The sequence below is a fragment of the Cupressus sempervirens genome, chromosome 4, assembly GCF_028749045.1.
Source record: "Cupressus sempervirens isolate cs-2001-9-10 chromosome 4, ASM2874904v1, whole genome shotgun sequence".
Lineage (NCBI taxonomy): Eukaryota > Viridiplantae > Streptophyta > Pinopsida > Cupressales > Cupressaceae > Cupressus > Cupressus sempervirens.
In genome coordinates, this window is record NC_143121.1 from 890,646,988 (window position 1) to 890,671,041 (window position 24,054).

At 33.9% G+C, this 24,054-nt stretch overlaps 1 pseudogene; it reads right to left on the reverse strand.

Annotated features, from left to right (window-relative positions):
• Positions 1–243: 243 nt before the first annotated feature.
• Positions 244–9,800, reverse strand: LOC149564257 (U-box domain-containing protein 33-like; annotated as a pseudogene).
• Between the last annotated feature and the right edge of the window lie 14,254 nt (positions 9,801–24,054).

Genomic DNA, 24,054 nt, shown 5'->3' on the forward strand with positions numbered 1-24,054 from the left:
ATCATTAGCATCATCAATAAAATTATATTCTAGGGACTCTCCTTTTAGTACTCTCAGCTTCGGCATGCTTTCATTAGGTTTGAAATAAAAATTACTTAGAACCATATGGCTTAGAATGTTTTAAGAGAGACAGGTTCTATCTTGTGATTGTCGGATGGCTGACCTTAGCAAGGAACGTGTATTTTGACCATGTTCAATTGGGCCCACGCCATTGGTTGCAGCAGGAACAACATTGTCTCGAAGCTAACTCAACATTTTCATGACAGTTGGCCAAAGCTCGGGCCTCTCCTCTCTCACTGGACACATGCAACGCAAGGCAATGAAAGCCATTTGATTGGCCTCTGCAAATGGCCAATCGCCTGCCAAAAGATCCAGAATCTGATCCAATCTCACACATTTCAGAGCATTTTCAACCTCTTCAACTAGTCGTGGCACAACCAATTTCCCGGTGAGCAGCTGAAGAATGATGATTCCCAGGCTGTAAACATCGGATTTCGTAGAATATTTGCTGGTCGTGAGGTACTCTAGATCCATGTAACAGAAAGTGCCTTTTGGCTCCGGCTCAGAGTGTAAATCACGAGGCAGGGGACAAGCCAAGCCGAAGTCGCTTATCTTGCTGACACAATTCTATTATTGGTTGTCGAGTTGTCTTAATCTCAGCCATTGGTTTGATTTAATCTAGGCCATTGGTTTACCAACAGGAGTAGTATAAAAGGGTTCATTGGGTCATTTGGAGATACAAGTTTTGGAGAAGCAATTTGTAGTGATAGAAAATGGTCTTGCAGTGTTAGCAAGGGCGTAGTGTTAGCGTGGGGATAGCAGTGAGGAATATAAGCGAGAGAAATTAGGAGGTTGTCAGAGTTCTTCCAGTGAGAGGCAATGAATTTTTGTATCTCTTGATTTGCTGAAGTTTAATATAATTCCTCATCTGTAGAACAGGTTTTCCCTTAGGGGTTTTTCCAGGGACAATTTGTCCGAAAATATTGTGTTCATTGTGTTGTTCATTTCTTTCCGTATTTTATAAGTGAAGTTGCAGTTGTGTTATTTTTTGATATTAGCTGGGAATTTATTTTCAGCAGTTTAATAATCGTTTATGATAGGAGATTAATAATCAGTGACTAGAATAGTTGATTTTTCACATGGTATCAGAGCATTGTTAAGGGTAGAAGAGTTTTTCCCTAGGAAAGAAATTTTGATCTCTTTAAATTTATTATTGCTTTAAACCCTTGATATGGCTTCAGCTAGTTTAAGAGATCAGGATAAATTGGATGGTGCCTCAAATTTTGGTGTCTGGAAGGCCAAAATTTCTTTATTGTTGGAAGAGAATGGTATCAAGGATTATGCTATCAGTGTTGTACCTATACCAATGGATGCAACACAGCTTGTAGCATATAGGAAGGACAATGCCAAAGCGAAGAGGATTATCCTTGATGGTGTCAAGGATCATATTGTTCCACATATCTCAGAGCTAGATACAACAAAGAAGATGTGGGACGCCATTTTAAATCTATACCAAAATGCCACCACCAATAGGAAGTTGATTCTCAGAGAGAAGCTAAAAAATACCCGGATGAATCAGGGAGAAGACATCACAAATTACCTCACCAGCCTCAGACTTGTCAAGGATGAGTTAGCAGCTGTTGGAGATAGCCCTAGTGATGACGAGCTAGTGAGAATAACCCTAAATGGGTTTACTAAACAATGGAGTGTCTTTGTTCAAGTTGTCAGTGGACGAGATACTTTACCGAGTTGGAATTGACTATGGACTGATTTCACTCAGGAGGAGTTTAGACTAAGTGTTGTCAATGGGGCCAACAAGAGTCAGAAAAATGAGGTGGAACAAGAGAATGTTGCCCTAGTGGCTAAAGGGAAAGCAAAGAAGGGATCTAGCAAAGGATCAAATTCACAAAGTGAAAAGAAGAAGAAGGACCTTTCTAAGGTCAAATTCTTTGGATGTCACGAGTTTGGCCACTATGTCAGTGATTTCCCAGAGAGGAAGAAGGGTAAGAAGCAGGTGGCAACTTCAGCAAGTGCGGAAGAACTCTCCAGTAGAATGGAAGATGAGTTTGCACTCATAGCTTGTATGATTAGCTCAACCTCACAGTGTGTTTGGTATATAGATAGTGGGGCATCATTTCATATGAAAGGAGTTAGAGAGTACTTCTCCAATTACAAGGAGGAGGACACCAACATCCAGATTTCTATGGGAAACTTCTCCAAACTCAACCCTGTTGGGAAATAGACTGTTCAGTTTCAGAGGGAGAATGGAAAGATAATTTCACTTCATGATGTGTTATATGTGCCAGGCTTAGGTATGAATTTGATTTCTGTATCTATTCTTTAGGATAGGGGGTATAATGTACTCTTTAGAGGGACAAATGTGTTGATTAAGCACAAGGATTGGAAATCACCCATAACTATTGGAGTTAGGAGTGGTCGCCTTTATAGATTGCAGTTTGATACTCCTAAGGCACTTATGAGAAACAGTAATCCTAGAGATCTTGGAGAGCTATGGCATAGGAGGATGGGCCATATTCATCATGGAGCACTTAGATTGCCTCATGAGATGGTGACAGGAGTTCCAGAGGTGAGCACAGAGCATGATGATGTATGTAGGGGATGTGTGTTGGGGAAGTTTGTGAAAGCATCTTTTCCAAGGAGTGACACTAGATCTAAGGGTGTTCTTGATCTAGTACATTCAGATGTTTGTGGACCAATTTTGATGAAATCTCTCAGAGGATATAAGTACTATGTTACTTTTATTGATGATTTCTCTAGAAAGACCTAGATATACTTCTTAAAGACTAAGGATGAGGTTTTCAGTCGATTCCAAGAGTTCGAGGCTCTTGTGAAGAACTCGACAGGAAAGAAGATAAAGGTTCTTCGATTAGACAATGGAGGCGAGTACAAAGGAAATGTCTTCCACGAGTTCTGCACCAGAGAAGAAATCGAGAGAGAATGGACTGTTCCTTACAATCCATAGCAAAATGGAGTTGCTGAGAGGAAGAACTATTCTATATCGGAGGCAGAAAGAGCTATGCTACATGACCAGGACATGCCTCGTTATTTATGGGCAGAGGCGTGTAATACAGCAGTCTACATTCAAAATAGAGTTCCACACAAGGTGCTAGCGAAGATGACACCAGAGGAGGCTTTCATAGGGAAGAAGCCAGATGTTAGTCACTTCAGGATATTCGAGAGTTTGGCATATTGTCATATTCCTGGAGATAGACGTACAAAGTTAGATTAGACTGCAGAGAGGGGGTACTTTGTTGGGTACAGTGAGACCTCAAAGGCATATAGGATTTTCATTCCGGGGACTAAAAGAATTATTGTCAGAGGGGATGTCAAGTTCATGGAGGACAAGGCATTCAGGAGATCCAGAGATTTGCCAGCAGATGATCAAAGTGAGCAGCCAACAGAAGCTCTAAGACCAAGTCAAGGGCAGCAAAGCTCAAGTACAATTACCAGTACGAGTGTAGACTCAGTTAATGAAGATTCACAGAGTATGGAGCAACAGGTGCAACAAGAAATGCGTCTAGAAGACTTAGATGTTGACATTTCATCCTCTATAGTTGGCAGCAGGAACCATGTGGTTCCAGATACACAAAAGGATACTCAGGAGTTTGTGGGAGCTCCTAGGAAGAGTACTAGACAGCGAAGACAACTAGCCAAGTTCAATGACTATGTGACATTAGTTAGTCAGTTGGTAGATAGTGAGCCTTCTAGCTATCAGGAAGCTGCAGAACATCAGGTATGGCGAGATGCTATGGTTGAGAAATATTCTTCAATAATGAAAAATGATGTGTGGGAGGTAGTACCTAAACCAACAAATAGGGTTGTAGTTGGATCACGCTGGATCTATAAGATAAAGCACGGTGTAGATGGTAGCATCGAGAAATACAAGGCGAGGTTCATGGCAAAGGGGTTCTCTCAGAAGGAGGGAATAGACTATGAGGAGACATTTGCTCCAGTTGCTAGGTATACTTCTATACGAGCTGTAATCTCACTTGCAGCACATATGGGATGACAAATCTATCAAATGGATGTCAAGACAGCATTCCTTAATGGTGAGTTGAAGGAGGAGGTCTACATAGAACAACTAGAAGGTTTTGTAGCACACAACAAAGAGACCCATGTGTGCAGATTGAAAAAAGCATTGTACGGACTCAAGCAGGCTCCTAGAGCATGGTATGAGTTCATTGATACATACTTGCAGAAAATGGGCTTTGTGAAGAATGAAGCAGATGCTAACCTCTACTACTTGATGGTTGGGGGTGAGATTCTCATTCTTCTTCTTCATGTTGGACAACCTATTTCTTATAGGTTCACTATGGCTCATAGTGGATTGCAAGAGGAACCTTGCAAAAGAGTTCGAGATGAAGGATTTAGGACTTATGCACTACTTTCTAGGCATGGAAGTGTGGCAGACAGATGGGGAGATTTTTCTTGGTCAAGGGAAATATTGCATTGAAATCTTGAAGAAATTTGGGATGGAGGATTGCAAAGCTATGTCTACACCCATGATCACGAATTGGAGGAAGGTAGATACAACTAAGGAGAAGGATGTAGATCCCACTTTATATAGATAGTTGATTGGTTCGTTTATGTATTTGGTCAACACTAGACCAGATATAGCATTTGCAGTAAACTCTCTTAGTCAGTTCATGGTTGAACCAAAGAGAATGCATTGGATAGCGGCTAAGCATGTGCTACATTACTTGCATGGTACAGTCGAGTATGGGATCAGATATGTTCGAGGTGAAGGTATCAGGTTGATAGGCTATCCTGATGTAGATTGGGCAGGAAGTACAACAAAAAAAAGGAGCACTTTAGGGTGTTGTTTCAGCTTGGGATCAGGAGTTGTATCTTGGTTCAGCAGGAAGCAGAAGTCTGTGGCTCTAAGTTCAGCAGAAGCAGAATACATAGCAGCTAGCATGGCGACATGTGAAGCTAAATGGCTTCGAAAGTTGTTAGTAGCCTTGTTTGGTCAAAAGGTTGAGACTACTGTGATACATTGTGACAATCAGAGTTGCATCAAGTTGTCTAAGAATCCAGTGTTTCATGATAGGTCTAAACATATAGATATCAGATATCACTTCATCAGGGATTGTGTACAATGAGGAGTTGTTCAGCTACAATACATACCTATAGATGAGTAGGTAGCAGACATTCTGATGAAGGCTTTGGGAAAGGCCAAATTTATCTTTTTGAGAGATAAGTTAGGTGTCCTGTAGAACAACTTCCTTGCTAAGAGGGAGTGTTAATTATCGTTAGTTGGATAGCTGTTATTTCTGACCCAGAAATAGCAGTAGTATTTATGGGTAGCTTGGACAGTTGTTCGCCCTTATCTATGTATAACAGCATTAGTTAAGGGTGGTTTGGATAGCTGTTTGTCCACTTGCCAAGAATTAGTAAATGGTTATTGCAAGGATAATTATTTACTAATTTTAGTGATTCCCTTTTGGACACCTTGCAACTAATTCTATTATTGGTTGTCGAGTTGTCTTAATCTCAGCCGTTGGTTTGATTTAATCTGGGCCGTTGGTTTACCAACATGAGTAGTATAAAAGGGGTCATTGGGTCATTTGGAGATACAAGTTTTGGAGAAGCAATTTGCAGTGATAGCAAATTGTCTTGCAGTGTTAGCAAGGGCGCAATGTTAGCGTGGGGGTAGCAGTGAAGAATATCAATAGAAGAAATTAGGAGGTTGTCGGAGTTCTACCAGTGAGAGGCAAGGAATTTTTGTATCTCTTGATTTGCTGAAGTTTAATATAATTCCTCATCTGTAGAACTGGTTTTCTCTTACGGATTTTTCCAAGGACAATTTGTCCGAAAATATTGTGTTCATTGTGTTGTTCATTTCTTTCCGTATTTTATAAGTGAAGTTGCAGTTGTGTTATTTTTCGATATTAGCTAAAAATTTATTTTCAGCAGTTTAATAATCTTTTATGATAGAAGATTAATAATCAGTGACTGCAATAGTTGATTTTTCACATTCCATTCATTGTTATAAGAAATATATTCATGTGAACTACTACTTATGAAACATGAGTAATTCAAAAACTACACAATTCAATCACCATAGCAAAGAAGAATATATATATATATATATATATATATATATATATATATATATATATATATATATATATATATATATATATATATATATATATGAAAGAAAAGGCATATCTTTATGCGCAACTATGTTAGCTTTTTATGAAAAATTATATTTGTACAAGATATATATAATTCAATACAAGTGTAAAACTCCATAGTTAAGTGTGTGGAGTGGGACCCAGTTTCATCTTCATCTTCATCTCTTGAACATCACCTTGATCCAATGAATGCCAAGTGTTCCATTCATTCTCATGGAAAATAAATTTGTATAAACAAAACTACAATTTAACTTGTTATACAGAACTATTATGATATTTTAGAAATTATATATTTAAATAAATTAAAAATTTTAAAAATAGAAAAATTATAATTCCAAAAAAAATAAGTGTTTGTGATTTCGATATATCATCTTTATATACCTCGCGTTCGAACTCCTTCTGGCCCTGTAAACTGTTCTCCCTGAGAATTTTGACCGCAACGGTTCTTTGCCCTATTTCGCCCTTGTAAACGACGCCTTAGCCTCCTTCCCCGAGTTTTAAATGCTCGAAGAAGTTTGATGTTGCGGTTTTGACATCGTCAAAGGTGTACTCCCTGAATTCATGATTATAAAATGAGGAGGAGGGGTTCAGGGTTTTGACCTGCGGCCTTGAATGCAAGAGATTTTCCAGAAGTTTATTCTGGGCTTCTTTTTCTTCCACTAGGTGGTGAGTTTTGCCCCGTTTCTTTCACATGAAATTTTTCTTATCCTTTCCACCACTGACTCCAGATTTTCTTCAACCTCCCTTTTTCGCCTGCTTAACTCTCTGCATCTCTCTTCGGCAAGACTTAGGAACAACACTATCTCTTCTTTCTCTTCGACCGTTTCTTCAATAGTGGATTAGAGCTCTCTAACCTGATAGACCTCTGCAAATTAATGCTATTTCACAGGTAGATATAAACAATATTGTCTAGTAAATTGCTACAATCTATAAGGCCTGTTGCAAATATTGTTTGGGAATTTGATTGTGTAAGTTTTTTTAATCAATGTTTCAGATTACACTATCCAATATAATAAAAATAGAATAGAAGAAAGAAACATTTTAGATTACACTTCATTATTTATGATAAGTTCATCTATTTGCCAAAACATTGATACAAAGAAAACTTACACAAATAAATATAAAGGTAGTATATTTGCAATAGTGTCTAAAGTGTTAAAAAGAGCACGTACTCTGTAATTCGCTTTAACCGTGGCGGCTTCTGCTTCTTTGCATTTGGCGATCTCCTTTTGCGATACTGCTTCCACCTTCTCAGCCACTCTCAAGGCCTGCCCGAGCTACTCTTTCAAGTTCTCAACATCCTACATTGAAATCTTTGTGTTATTCAGTTCCTAGGAAGATCACAAATGTGGATCCTTAGTTATGTTTACAATTATCAGTCATTTATTGCGAGGAAATATGTCATTTCTAAAAAGGCACATATTAAGGAAGAAATTAAGCTTAAAAAAATAAGCTAATTGTGACTACTTTACAATTTCAGAGGAACCGCTTAAACATCACACATTAAGGCTTGATTCTTAGGCTAAAAGTGTTGACTTATATTCCAAGTTTAATTTCTTCTGTAGTGTGTGATGTTTAAGGGTGGCCCACTTTTAGCATAGAAGTTAATCCTTCGTGTGTGATGTTTAAACGTCCAAAAAAAAAACCTGATTTACATGGGGTCCAGCTGGGGCAGTACCAGGAAAGTATAATTCATCAAAAAGGATTTCTGACGTACTATCTTCCCACTGCAAATCAGATGAATCACTATCAATTCTGAATGTTGTAATCTTTGGATCGTTGCCTTCTTCAGAAATGGAAGACATGCTATCCCTATTCACTCAAGCCAAGTTTGGTGGCAATGAAACCGATCTATTATTATTCTCTGCTTCCGAACGTCTTGCCACCAAAGCAAACAAAGGATAGTTGAAACTCTTAATCTTCTTCTTCAGTACTGCATGAAATTAACAAACATCCACTAAAACATATCACACACTAAAGATGAAATTAAACTTGAAAAAAATAACTCAACTTTGACTATTTAGCACTTATAACCTAGAAATGAAATTTATTATGTGATGTTTAATTCTCCCCAAAAAGATAGTGATTGTAAGCTTCCACATATTTGAAAAAGATACATGAATTATACTGCAACCATTAATTTTTTTGCACTGACCATCATCTATTGGTGGACAGCCTGGCCTACGAAACACAAGTTCATCTTTACAAACAATTGAGATGTCACATGACTTCATGGCATGCTTTAGGACATATTCTGCTTTGCCTCGTGTTGACATCTGTATCCTCCTGTACAATTATCTTTTAAAAAAGCTTACAACCATATAGTAAAGAAATTTAATCATCACTACACTGATTTCCTATTATTCATACTATTTGTTATTTCTATTTTTAAAATCTAAAAATAAGAAAATTTGATAATCATTGAAGAATGGTGTGAATATTAAAGAAACATAGAATCTAATTCAAAAATAAACAAATAAGAAATATGTCCAATCTAATTTAAAATAAACAAATAAGAAATATGTCTTCCTTCATCCATCTCCACTACTAGTGTAGGCTTTTGATGTGATGACAAAATTTGTGTGGTATCGGAGCAGAGCTCATCGGTTCCATCCCTCAAGCCCTTTCACCCTTCACTCACTTAAGCCTGAATTATGAACATGGTATGTAGTAGGTACAAACCCCACATGTTAAATGGTTGTATCCCTCTGCTGGTGTGTAGTTGCTAGTGTGGGTGTTTATGCTGGTTCTCGCTTTTGTCCTTATGCCTCTTTCTAGTAGTTGGTTTAGTTGTTTGTTGGAGACTTAAAAGTGTTTTTTTTTCTAAAGGTTCGAGTCCTATTAATATTTTTGTAACAAATAAGAAATATGAAAATATGGGAGACGAGAATAATGTGCAAGTAAGTTTTGTACCTAGATATGGCACTGCCAGCTAAAGTTGTGCTCATGACAAGCTTCCTTACGTTCTTCTCTGAGATCACTTCAACGATCCCTTTGGCAACATCATCCTTCTCCACAACCAAAGGATCTGCTCTGACCTGTTGCACAGTGCATCAAAGCTCTAAATGGTTTTCATAAAACTGGGAATTCTGCAGCGCTTTTAATGCCATTTTTTTTTATAGATACTCCAACTGCAATTGAATCATTACTTACCCTTAAGCTGTTATATGATTTTGATCAGCGAAGCGACTCAAGATATTAAATCTTGACAAAAATTAATTATTTTGCGGGGGGGGGGCGCGCAAAAAATGAACCTGCGCTCTTGTGCAAATATCCAAGTATCTGTTCATACAAGTGTTGAGCTACTTCTCTTTAACCTTTTGATGGGCTTTAACAACATCATCACTTACTTGATTCGCAAGAAGTTTGCCCACTGGAAGGCCACAAAAGCCCAATTTTTAAAGAAAACAAAGAGAGGTTTGCACAAAAAGTAGTCAAATATTGATGATCGAAGCGCTTACTGGGTGTTGGTATTCGGCAAAGTGGAAGCTGGACATGAACAAGTATAAATAGGGCCTCTTCTCCTTCTCTGTTACTCATGTCTTGCAGTGCCCATTTAACAGCACTCATACTCACAGCAGTGTCTTTTCCTATGGCGACATATATTTCTTCCCCAGGAGGATTTACGATTTCTTCCATTTTTGCCCCCCACCCTTAAACATAGCACATCAAGAAGAGAAATTAAACTCTTAAAAACTGCTCGGCACATTGTGCCAGTTTTGCTCAGCATTTGAAGGTGCCAAGTCAGAGATTGCTCGACACTTGATGGTGCCGAGTGATAGGCAACAGGTGCCGAGTGACAAGAAGTTCGATACTTAAAGGAGAGCAAAGTAAATGCTCGGCAATAATAGATGTCGAGTGAGCTCGGCTCCAACTAAGAAAGAGGATGCCAAGTGTTCTGTTCAAATTGGAAATATTATAACTTAAAGAATATATCAACGTGAATGCTTTCACCATTAAAACCAGAGAGCCAAAGCTTTAAGCTTTCAAACAAATTACTCAAATGCAATATACAAGGGAAGAGCGATGGATTCAAGTCTGCCTGCTTGCCTTTTATTCAATCTTTGATTTAATCTATTACAAAATCTAGGAGCACAACTAGAGAAAACCTAATATAACCCTAAACTGGTAATACTTCAAAAAAAAACTTTAAACCTACAACTCTAATGGCTGCATACAATGGTGCCTAGAGCAATCACTGCTTTAACAGGACAAATCCAACAATAACAAATTTATAGAGAGAACAGGGAAAACATGTGCAACTGCAGACACAAACTTCGTTTTTTCTTCCTTCGTCTGCTCTGCTTTGCTCTGCAACTACTGTTCTACTTGATCTCACTTACTGAATAATGAAACTCAAAAACATTCTTTTTGTTATATCTTTCCCCATCTTTCCTGATTTCAAAATCTCATCGACCGTATTTATGTATCTATCTGTTCTAGACATCAAAGGTGGTAGGTACGCTGCATTTAATATTCGAACACCCTTCCCCTCTTACAGTAGACATTAAAGATAAATTCAAAGAAAATACAAAAACAAAAAGTCTGATTTGCAGGAAGTTTAGAGTAATCGGCAATTTTAAGAATGTCTCGATTGCACCTGTTATTTTGTTCCGTTTGATGGTTGCTAAAGATGACACAACAATCTCAGGGATTGACTTTCTAAGGAAGATTAATAGATTTCTCCGCTCCAACACAACTTATGACTTTTAAGACATTTCGTTTTAAAAATGATAAACGTTAGAATTTCCCTGGATGGGTGTTATTGATTCCTGACACTTTCCTCATTATTTTGGCCTTTTCAACACTTACATCACAGTCGAATGATCTAGGTACTTTGACTTTTGGCGGATGGATGTTGTGTGATTTCACGATGATTTTCCATTTATTATATTTTATTGAACAGTTTCATGAGAGAAATTATAATTGACATAATCAGCATATCTTCTTCTAAATTAAATACCATTTAAAAAAAAATCTACTAATTAAAATACTATATAATTAAACTTTATCTGGAAGGGTGATATTTGATTCCTGACATATTCTTTTTTTTTTCCTTTTTTTTTCCCATTTTACTATTACATCATTCTTTCTTAAATATAACAAGTGAATAATTTTGGTATTTAGACTTTAGTTGAAGGGATGTTATTCAATTCTTCAATCTTTCTAATATAAATATTGTCACTTTTCTATTCTCAATTACATTATCGTAAATAAAATTCGTCTAAGTTTACTATATCTTATTGTATTTGACTAGGTAATATACTATTGCAATCATTTCTATTGATTAATCTTTTTAATTTCAACTAATCATATCTAAGTATTTTTTATTTTAAAATTAGATTTTTATGTTTTCTAATATATATATGGTAGATTTTTTATTTACAAAATCCATAAAACTATTTTACTTCAATTTAATTGGCTCATACTTTTGGGGTCTTATAGGGGCAGGAAGCCTACCCCTATTGTCAGGCAATATTTTCGAAAGCATGAATATATGAAAATTTGAAAGAGATTAAATATATTTTAAAGAGTTTTGAATTTAAATAGAATAAAACATTATGCTAAGATTTTAAGATTATATTTATATTCTAGAAATTAGAAATCATTTTTAATGATAATTAAATATATTTTAAATTAGAGAAAACAAAATACAATATCAATAGCTAACTAACATTACATTTATATTATAAATTAGTAATTATGTTTAATGATAAATATTTTTATATTAAAAAATATATAAATGTGAAGTAGTATATAAAAATAAAATTATAATTTTTAAAAATTAAAAATTAAAAATTAAATTATTTTTATATTCAATATATTTTGAAAAATATTAAAATTACAATTCAATTATATTAAATATATTATTACTATCAAATAAATCGATTCTTTTATAACTATTACCTATTAAATTTAATATACTATTCTATCTAGTTAAGCTATTAAACTATTATAGCTTACGACAAATACAAGCCATGACACACTTGTTTATATTAGTAATTTTATTTTTTGTAGAGTTACATTAGAATAGTTAGTTTCTATATTGGAAAAAACTAATGATTACATCAATTATATAATTTTTATAGATTTCTTCAAAATTTGATATTAAACCTGTAATTAAACTAATAGGAAAAAATATATGTTGAGAATATTTTTATAAAGAAATTTAAATAATTAAATCAAAAGCACAATGAAAAAAAAATTGATCATTCTACCAATCATTCTTCCATTTGTGATAAAGATATATCAAAGCAGACCTCTCTTGAAAGAAAAGAGGTTTTCATATGCTTAACCAAAGAAAGTATATCTTCCAAATTAGCAATTTTTAAACTATTATAAACATATCAATATAAAAGAAGGGGTGGGGGGGATTGAAGTAATGAAAAATATAGAAAGGATGTTTTGTATTGCAGTATGTGAAACATATAAAGCCATGACAAAATATGAATTGGAAGACTCTATGTTGGTTGTGTAACTCATAGCCAAACTGATAACTACCAAAATAACTACTAATGTATTAATTATAACAAACCCCCATAATATATTAGGTCTACAAATGAATCCTTGAAAGAACTCAAACTTCAACTTTACAGGACGCTTAGTGAGTAAATCAACAACCTATCAACCAACAAGAAAGAACTAGAGTTGAGTGTTATGGTCGACTACATATTCTTGAATATAATTTGAAAATCAACCTATATATTTTTGGTGCGCTCAAGAAAAATAGGTTTCTTAACAAATTTTTTCACAATTGAGCAATGGAAAAATAAATTTAGTGTTTGATCTTATGAAATATCCATATCTACTAAGATGTAATGTAACCATTGTTGGAAATATAAGAGGAGTAACTAAGAGGGGAGGGGTGAATTAGTTACTACAAAACAATTTCCAATTCCCTTAAATGTCAATACAAACTTCTCATCAAGCCAAATCCTTGTAGTGCTTGGTTAGAAGTAGATAAATATTGTAATTTAGTTAGCAAAGAAGTCTTAAGATATTAATGTGTAATAACCATTAATAACTTAGTTGTAGAAACATAAAGCATTCAGAAAATAACATGAACACATCAGACACCAAGATTTAACGTGGAAACTCAATCCAGAGAAATGACCAACCAATGCAACTAGTTACAAATTTTAACTCTTCTGAAGTGAGCCCTATTAGGAGACAACTCTATTAAAGGTTACATAACACACAGTTAATTGTGAGCCTATTAGAGGATTTCAATCACCCTTTTAGGAGAGGCCTTCTTAGAGGTCCTCAGACACTTCAATCTAGAAATGCCACCTTGTTAGAGGATTTAAGAAATGAATGTTAAGCCAACTCTACTAAGAGATTTCTTGACTGCTACAGTTGTTAGAGAATAATAATGATTGACCTGATTATTGAAGCAACTAACTTTGTAGATTCATATCACTATTCTAGTTTATCCTCTTGATCCTCCTTGATTAGAATATTCTTTGCAACTCCTTGTCTATTTTTTCTTTAATCACATATCCTTCTTATTTCGAATCTTTTCTTTATTCTTTATATTCCATTTTTCAATCTATGACTTGACATTTCATATTTATGAAACCCAATGTCAAGTTGGCTTAAATACCCTTCCAAAAAATTGATTAACATCCACTAAGTCGGCTTGTATTAACCATTTAATTAACAAAAGTATTCTACTGACAGTCACCTAAAACTGAAATAAGTCACTCAGTTAATATTGAATTCCTTTTGGTAAATGACCTAACTCGGTTAATACTAGCACCCTTTGTTGGCTAACCTAACTAGTTTACACTAATTTTATTCAATGACCAACTGAACTTGGTTCCTTTTGAATTCTTCTCGATTGACACTGGAGTTCTCTTTGGTGCTTGAGTGAGCTCGGTTGATACTAGTTATGCTCACTTAGAGTGTGACATTTGTGTAACATCAATGACAATATATAATTGACTAATTGACTTCAACAATCTTCTTCTTTGGAATTGATAACAACACAACATGTCATTAGAAAACAAAAATTAGAGGAACAAAATGATTTATAAGATTGAATAATATCCTTAGTTTAATTTTGATCTTTCATCCATGATAACTCTGTCTAAGATTCTCCCTTTGACATCTTATCTTCAAACTCTTTCAAAACAAACTCTCCCTTTTTCTCTTATACAATCTCTCCCTCTTTGACATCAAATGCCAAAGACTTTATGCAATGAATTTGCATTATACCTAATGTACTAATTCATATGCAATGTGATTTGAAATTCTTGCATAAACTTGATAGTTTGTCAATGAAGCTTTGTTGATGCATCTCTAATCTATACCCTACTGAGCATCAGATAGGGGAATCATCATAGCTTACCTCTTAGGTACAAAAAATGCATCCTTATGTAATGGCATGGTGAATATGTCAGCAATCTATTCCTTGGCATTCACATATTCCAATCTTACCTCTTTTTCTTAAACTAATTCCCTCATAAAGTGATACTTGATTGCAATATGTTTTGTCTTGGTCTGCATTACTAGATTCTTGGATATGTTGATTTCACTTGTGTTATCACAATAGATAATCAGTTGGTCCTTGATTTCTTTCTTTATTCTTGACAATGGTTGCTTGAACTAGATTATGTTGGAATAATTTACTCTTTCATCAACATATTCTACTTCTATTGTAGACTAAGAAATACAATTCTACTTCTTTCTTGTCCATGATACTAACCTCTTTCAAAGAAAGAATGCTCCTCCACCAATGCTTTTCCTTTCATCAATGCTCTGAGTCCAATCTGCATCAATAAAGGATTTCAACTCAAATTTTCCTCTTTTCTTGTACCATAGGCCATAGTCTTTAGTGCCTTTTACATATCTAATAATATTTTGTCTGCCATCATATAATTTTCTCTAGGATTTGTAAAAAATCCTACAACTATACCAACTACTAATGCAATATCAAACCTTGTGTGTAAAACATACTGAAGTTTCCCAATCATGGATCGGTAGGTAGTCTAATTTACCTCATTTGAATCATCATTTACCTCCTTTGAATCATTATTCTTGGATAGTTTATGTGCAGTAGACATAGGAGTTCCAACTACTTTGGAATCTTTCATTCCAAAAATCTTCAATATTTCCTTGATGTACTTTGACTAAGTAATGTATATTTCATCCTTCATTTGATAAACTTGTAAATCAACAAAGAATTTTATTTCTACAAACATTGAAATTTTAAATCCTTTCCTCATTTATTCAGAGAATGATTTACATAACTCATCATGATTTGTGAATAAAATATCATCCACAAATATTTGTGCTAACAATATCTTATTTAGTTGTCCTTCTTTAATATACAAATTACTATTGTCATTTGTTCTTTAAAAACTAATTCTTACCAAATATCCATGTAGTCTTTCATACCATTCTCTAGGATCTTGTTCCAAACCATATAAAGCTTTATGTAGTTTGCAGACCAAGTCTCTTTTATTTGGATCAATCAAAATGTTCAGGCTGATCAATGTAGACTTCTTCCTCTAGAATTCCATTCAAGAAAGTTGATTTTACATTGATTTGATACACTTTGAATCCTTCAAATGCAACATAAGCAAGTAGTGTTCTGACTCCTTCAAGTCTAGCAACAGGAGCAAATATTTCTTCATAGTCTATGCCTTCTTCTTGCATGTATCCTTTACACACTAGCCTTTCCTTATTCCTTGATACTTCACCATTTTCATTCAATTTGTTTATGAAAACCCACTTTGTACCAATTAAATTTTTGTCCTTTGGTATAGAAACAAGATTCTAGGTATTATTCCTTTCAATTTGCTCAATTTCTTCATTCATTACCTCTATCCAACTTTCATTATTCAAAGCATATTTTATAGTTCTAGGTTCAAATTCACTAATCAAGCATGTACCTTTTAGTTTCTTCCCTATCAATATTCCTTCTGTGTAATATCTAATTATTTGTTCAAGTGTGTGATGCCTTCAAACATATCTAGCAAGTATAGGTACCTTCCTTCTAGATTCTGGACTTGATTCACTTGGTTCATCATGTTCATTGATTCTATAAACTTCTGACCTTTTATTAGTTCCCATATTCTAAGACTCATTTCCCTCTGTCTATGACTTAGGTTCCTCTATTTGAGACTCAGTTAAAACTATCTCTAGCTCAGGTTGTACTTGTTGCATCTTAGTTTGCACTATAGACTTGGGCAATGTGAGTGGTACAATTTATTGTTGCTCAATCAAATTTGCTTATACCTTGGGTAAATTTTCAAGGTCATAGTACTAGAAACAAAGTTTAGGTAGTCTTCAGGTTCCTTATTGCTTTGTTCTTCACTCTTTTTTACAAACTCATCAATTTTCACATGTACATTCTCTATAAACTTGTGAGTAGAATCATTTAAACATTTATATGCTTTGCTTTTGTTGGAGTATCCTAGAAATATGCTTTCATCACTTTTTACATAAAAATTTTCTTTCCTTGTCTCTTTTAAGATATAACATTTTCTTCCAAATACTTTGAAATAATAGACATTAGGTTTATAGCCATACCATAATTCTTGAGGTGTTTGATTTTTACCTTTCTTCAATTGAACTTGATTCAGGGTATGCACTATTGTGTTGATTTCTTTTTTTCCAGTATTTGGTTGCAACATTTTTCTCTATAATTAGTGTTATTGCACATTCTATGATGGATATGTTTCTTCTTTAGATGCTATCTCATTCTATTGAGGTGTACTAGGTGTAGATACTTGTCTCTTGATTCCTCTTTCATTATAGAACTCATTGAATTCATTAGAGATGATGTCACATCCTATGTTTGACCTTAGGCATTTTATATTATTTCTTTTTTCTTTTTCAACTCTAGCCAAATACCACTTAAACTTTTGAAAAGATTCAAATTTTTCTTTTAGAAACATCATTGTCATCATCATAGAATAGCCATCAATGAACAAAATGAAGTATTTGTCTCCACTATTGCTTTCTATACCAGTTGGTCCACAAAGATCTATATGAACTAGTTCTATACCAATTGGTCCACAAATATCTATATGAACTAGTTCTAAGACTTCTTGTCTATTATAATACTTACTTTTGAAACTAATTTTTCTCATTTTTCCAATCTGACATTGTTTGGATATGACCATTTCAAGTTTCTTCAAATTTGGAATACCTCTTATGCTTTTGTTCTTTCTAATGGTAATTAAACTATGAAATTTTACATGACAAATTATTTTATTCCATAACAACTTACTCTACTTGTGCCAAAAAACATGAACTTTTAGTATGATCTATATAGTATAGATTACCTTTAGTTTGACTATCAGTCCCAACTAAGTTTCCTTTTCCATCTAGCAACTTGGCTTTCCTATTCATGAATTCTACCTTTTATCCAATGTTTTTCATCTATGCCACACTCAAAAGATTATGCCTTAGTCCTTCAATCTAGTAGGCATTGTTACATTTCATTCCTTCAGTTAATTCAATTCATTGTTTTCCTTTCACACAACATGGTTCATTATTTCCAAATCTAACACTTCCACCAACATAATGTTCAAAGTGTGCAAACTTAGTTTTATTACTAGTCATGTGATGAGAGAAACCACTATCTATTATGCATATGTCATTTTTGCTAACATGAGAAATAAGTGCCATCTTTTCATTTTCCCCATCATCTAATTCATCCTTACTAGCAACATATACCATTTCATCTTCATCATCACTATCAAAATATTTTGTAATGTAATGAGATTTATTACCTTTGTCTTTATAGCCTTTTTGGCTCTAGAAATCTTTCTTTCCTCTGGTCCTATAGAGCTTGGTACATACTTTCTTATGTACATGACTCAGCCTATGTAGAGTAGCTCGGTCGTAGTGATGACCATTTGACTCTTCTTTGTAAATGATTATGTATTTGACACTAATAGAAAATAATAGTTATAAATACCAACAATCTCCCCATTTGACATAAGCAGAGAAAACACTATCATATATACATTTTTATAATACAATCTGAGAAGGAGCTCTCCCCCTAAGTCTTATGACTTATGCCAACAATAATAATGAATAAACAATGTAAAATGAATATGTCACTTCTATTTACCCCTTTCAAATCTATTTTCCCCTTGTTTTTGAACATATATCATGATTATTGGGGTTGAATGGATAGAAGCAATCCATATGTTTTAATGAATGTCTTGTGAACTTCGGTGATCATTGACAGTGCATGATCCCATGTGGTTCTTGTTACCTCCAAAATGTGATTCTACAACTATAATCTTGTAGCTAAATCAATTAAATGATTAACCATTGATAGATTGTGATATTTTTTGATAAGATCCTGGGCTGATTTCAGCTCCCTTTACATGACCTCCAAATGAGGTATCATCATTGTTTGAATAGAGATCAATTTAAATGTCATATTGCTTTCAGCTGACTAAAGCTTGACCAATGTACCTTGAGTGTTCAGTAAATTATTGTAATGATCTATGCTAGATCCTACTTATTGTGAAACAATATTGTTGGATCTCTTTATCTCAGCTTGAATTAGGTTTATTTTTTCTTGAATGTCATTTATGAATCTTGGCACATATTATAAAATGTTGTACAAATGTTGTACTTTCTTCAAATTAGTTATGTTACAACCTATATTCATTCTTACAATTCCACTTTTTGCTTGGCAATGGTTATGGAAACTTTGTCCACAACCTTATTCTCAAATCTTCTTGGAGAACAATCCATCAAATTTTCATTTGATTCCATGTTTCCAACATTGAGTTGTTCAACTATATTTAAAAGCTGGGCAATGACTTATGCATCTTCATCAAAATTTTAAATATCAAAAGCATCAACAAAAATGTGCTTTACATCATAGAGTACCTTCTTTTCCTTTCACTCTCTTCTTAACTCTTCTTGTAATTTCATCTTCACTAAATCTTCTTGTAGCAAAATTTCTTGCTCCAAGATGAGATTTTTCAAGTCTAATTATGGCATCTCAGTTATTTCATCCAGACTAACTTCAATATCTGGTGATGTATCCTTTATTATTTTTCCTTTTCTTAGTAAAGGAGTGTGGCTCCTCAACACTTCTTTGGGAGTTGGTGATGGAGTTTCACCACTTGGTCATATTGGGGCATCAGTGCTTGAGACAACAATGGTTACACTCAATTCATCTCTACTTATTTCTTTGTTTACCTCAATGTGAGTTTCTGAAATTGTTTGAATATCTACACTTGTTTCTTTTGACTTGATTCCTACCTCTGTATCTATGAGCCTTGAATGCTCAGCCTCTGGAGTGTCAAGGGTGTTAGCATATACAGGTGACATGTTGCCTTGTGACTCAACACACCCGAGCTTTCTCCACTATTTTAATCATCTTTGATGTTTATAGTGTCTTTCTGTGGTCCTTTGGTGGATAACCAAAAAATACCTTTCCAAAGAAAAATTAGTTTGTTGTGCTACAACTTCCATTTTATTTTGTTAGATCAAAACAATTCTATACCAAGGAACAAATCTACTCCTGTAATGCTCCCAAAATGTATTGTATTGATCTTGGGACATATCAGGCATAACTTTGACTAATTTGTTAGTCCTTATATTTTTCTCGTCTTCTTCTTCTTCTTCTTCTTGCTGCCATCTCCTTTCTAGTCTCTCAAATAAATCTTTGGGTATCTTTTTCTCAATTTCACTAGGAGGTAACATATGATTTGCAATCATATATATCATAGCCTCCTCAACTTTGGTTCTATCATTATTATCCAATGTATCATACTTTACAAATCTATAACTAGATAATCTTATAGATCTTCTTAGGTTTGCACATACCTTTTCAATAGACCTCATTTTCCTTATGGATGGTCCTCTAACCAATCTCCTTCTCTTAATTTGAGGGGCACTAGGCTTTTTATTCTTTGCTACTTTCCATTTTGCAATCTTCTTGGCACTAGCAACTACTCTGGTCCTTGACTTGTTTGGTGGTAGAGGAGAGATAGGTGTCACTACTAGCTTCTTCTTGGTTCCTTTATCCTTCTTCCTTGGTAGGGTGATAACAGCTAGGGCTTTACCCTTGTCTCCTTCTTCCTCTTCCTCGTCACTACTATCTTGATCTTCATGTTCTTAAAGACATTGTGTTCATTGTAGTGGTTCCTTTCCCTTGCCTAGTGTACCCAATTTTTCTTCTAGCTATTGAATCATTCTTCTCCTTTTCATCTCCTTAGAATCAATCTTGATATTTATAGTTATTATTACTTTAGCTTCCTCATATTTCCTAAAAGGTTCAGCCTTAGTGTCTATCTCTTCATTCAAAAGTGCAACAATGTTTGCACTCACCAAATCACTATCAATTTCATAGTCAAAACTTTGTAACCAAGCCTTCCTCGACTTCACTGCCCATATAAATATGTTGTTTGTATCCATAAGGAAACATATGTCACTATAATACCTTATGACCAATTCTTCAAGTAACCTCTTCCTCATCTTGACTCTTTTTTAAAATTCATCAAAATAAGAATCCACTGCATTCTTAAAATTTGCTCCTAATTGAATAATGTATTCATTTATTTTTCTTGTTACTGGTTTGTCTTGTTCCCTATTAGATCAGGATTTTTTAGAGTTATCATTTCTTTTGATATATATTTTTTATTCACTACTACTTGAATTTTTTATTTTTGAACCATCAGTTCTTCCTTTCATGAGTCTCTTAAGTTGAGAAGCAATAAACAATATATAGTAGCTGATTTGCAGACCTTGTCCTAACAATATATTTCTCTTTTTCTTTGCCTATTGTTGACCAAGTTCGACACATGAAACCTCCATGCCAAGTGTATTGTTTTTATCAGGCTAAAAGGTTCAATGTTTCTTTAAGTAATCTTGAATCACCTTGTACAACTCTAGAATGGTACAAAGAAGTCCTAAACCTCTCTGTACCCCTTGTATCTATTTTAACAATTCATGGTTCCTTTAGTTCAACTTATATTTTATTCTCACACAATACTTTATGGTGGGCCCTAGTTGGACACATTGTGAAGTTCCCTAGTTGGACACATTGTGAAGTTCAAGGAGAAATTGCAGTACAACTAGATGTCATTTTGGAATTGACATACTTGTGAAATTTGATCATTTATGGAAAGGTGATATATGGTTAATGTTTTGAGATAGGGTCATCATTAATAATCATGCCAAGACATATATTTATGGATTAAAACTAAAGATTTGGCACATGTAAAGGTAAAATATCACTTGAACTCCTTGCTTTGTAATTAATGCTAGACATCGTCATGGTCCCATCTTCCCTTTTCCATTGGCATGTATGGATTCATTATGATCATTTAATAATTAATGCCTTGTCCTTGTCTCAAAGTCTATATGATGTAAATTATTCTTTGTAAAGAGAAGCATAAGTTTCCTTGGGTGATTTAATGCTAGATGCAGAAGTCTAGAGAAAGAATCATCTTTCATAGTTTCCATAGTTGTTGTTCATCAAGTAACTTTCATATTTCCTATTCTTACATTTTTTCTTTTGATAAATAGGGTAGCAATTGCTTATTTTATTTCCAAAAAGTGAGGTTTTGAGTCATGAGGTGTACTCTACATATTTGGAAATACTCATAGTCTATATAGTAAGTCACCTATCATATCATATACAAACCTCCTAGAGGTTAATTTAGAGGGAATAAAAGAGAGGCTATGCAAAAGACTCTTACAACCCTTTTCCACTAAATTCTTGGATTGTAATTTTCTTATGGCTTCTACTTTTGTACCTACATATCCCTATCAAGAATTGATCCAAGAATGTGTTCAAATGTATAATGTACACAACAATAATATTTTGAAAAAGGATGGGGGTATGTTGCTAAGCACTACCAAAGAATCTGTGTCTAAATTTTTTTGCCTCGAAGAACAAGATTTTTTTGACATGACTCCCACATAATCTTTGGTGAAGTTTTTAGCAACCCCAAATGTCTATAGGAATGTCATTGCAAGGAGCTAGATTGTGTCATTTTAAAAAGGTGGTTCTAGGTTGTTGAAAACCCTTAAGAAGGATCATATGTCCCCATGAGTTCATGATATAATAGTTTTGGTGCATAGAATATGTGATTCTTCAAATGTGAGTCTCTTTGAAGATTGGATGTATTTTTACATCCATATTGTGTTAGAAGACTCACAGTTTCTTGAATGAGCTAAGTTAACTACTAGCTCTTTGAGGAACTAGCATAGGTGGGCTTTGAACCTAAAGAAATATTTTTATATGCCCTCATATTTGATGTATATGTGAGCCTGTAACCATGATTTTCAATACTTACCTCATGAACCCTAGACTAAAGACATCACTATGTATAGTTATTTCCCTATGTTGTGTAAAGACAAAGCCTTCAATTTTTTTAGAAAAGTCCATGATATATTCTCTGGGAAGCTATGTTTTGAAATTAAAGGTTCTCCTCATTGTAGATTCTCTCATGAGTCTCAGAAACTTGTTCAATCCTATGGGAGAATATACATTCAGTATCTTAAATTTACTTATTTGAGGATAGGATGCTTTGATGATGAACCCATGCAACTCAACAGATATGCTCTTGATTGTTTTATCCTAGCAGAGGTTTCTCAGAAACTAGTTGTTATCATAAACAAATTTTTCACTGATGCAGTGCATCACACAAAAAAAAACAATCAGTGGGATACATTCTAATCCCTTTAAAATCTATGAAATAATTTCATAATGTAGAGGCATCTTAAAAGGTAAAACAAAGGATTTTCCAACACTAAAACATCAACCTTTCTCCATTTACATAATCTAATTTCCATATATGAGTAAATTACTCATAACTTTCAGTCCTAACATTTTATTGCAAAACCCTTTGGAGGAGTTGTTCCAAATAATGAATAATAAAACATTTCAAAGGATGAGCCAAAAATAATAAACCCATTATAAGTTATAGTATCTGTATGGAGACCCATTATATCTGTCATAAATCAGGAGCAAAACCAATAACCTTGCCTAGGGAATCAAATAACATTCTCAGAATGAATCCAAATAACACCATTCCAATTTCTACTCAACATTATTTGAGTCTATATTATTAATATATAATCTATAAATTCTTAAAATTCATAAATCATTCGACAAGAACCAATTGTGTCCTATAACTTCAATGGAGATCCATAAAAACGAGTCTTCAATAAAACAAATATAACTTACATAAATATGAATGAAAATGACTCAAAAAAATTGGAAAAGAAATATATTTCACATATATTTCCAATGAATATAAATAGATTTATTTAGTCTCCAAAATGTGTCCATACCACATGCTGCAACATGACTGTATTCAGGGAATCTCAAATCTGCAAATACCCACTTTCACCAAAATGGTCATAACTTATTCATTTCTTTATAAAATTGAACCAAACCAAAAGCATGAGAAGGATTATTTGTCATTATATCTATCCATTATTATATTACATGATTTTTAGGCTGTAAAAGGCCATATAAGGCCTAGAAACCACAGTAAAACCAAAAAATCAATCAAAACCACAACAATAAAATGCACCAAAAATGTATCAAAGTATTTAATCTTCTTCAAATTGATTTGGTTCAACCATAAAATGGTATTTATATCCATTTGACAGTTAGAAACCTTCCTAACCACCCCCAAGAACAAAAATATACCATTTTACATCATTTTTTGTATTGTTAGCAACTTTCTCAATGTTGCATTTTACTACTTTTTATGTAACTTTTACATTTTTGACAAAATGGCTTCATAGCATTTACAACTAGAAAAAAATACAATATAAATGACTGAAATGGATTTAAAAATCTCAAATAAATAATCTTAACTTTTTCATATTCTTGAACTTTAGGTGCTGCTACACCATACTCCCAACCTTGAAAAGTTTCCAAGTCTCTTGG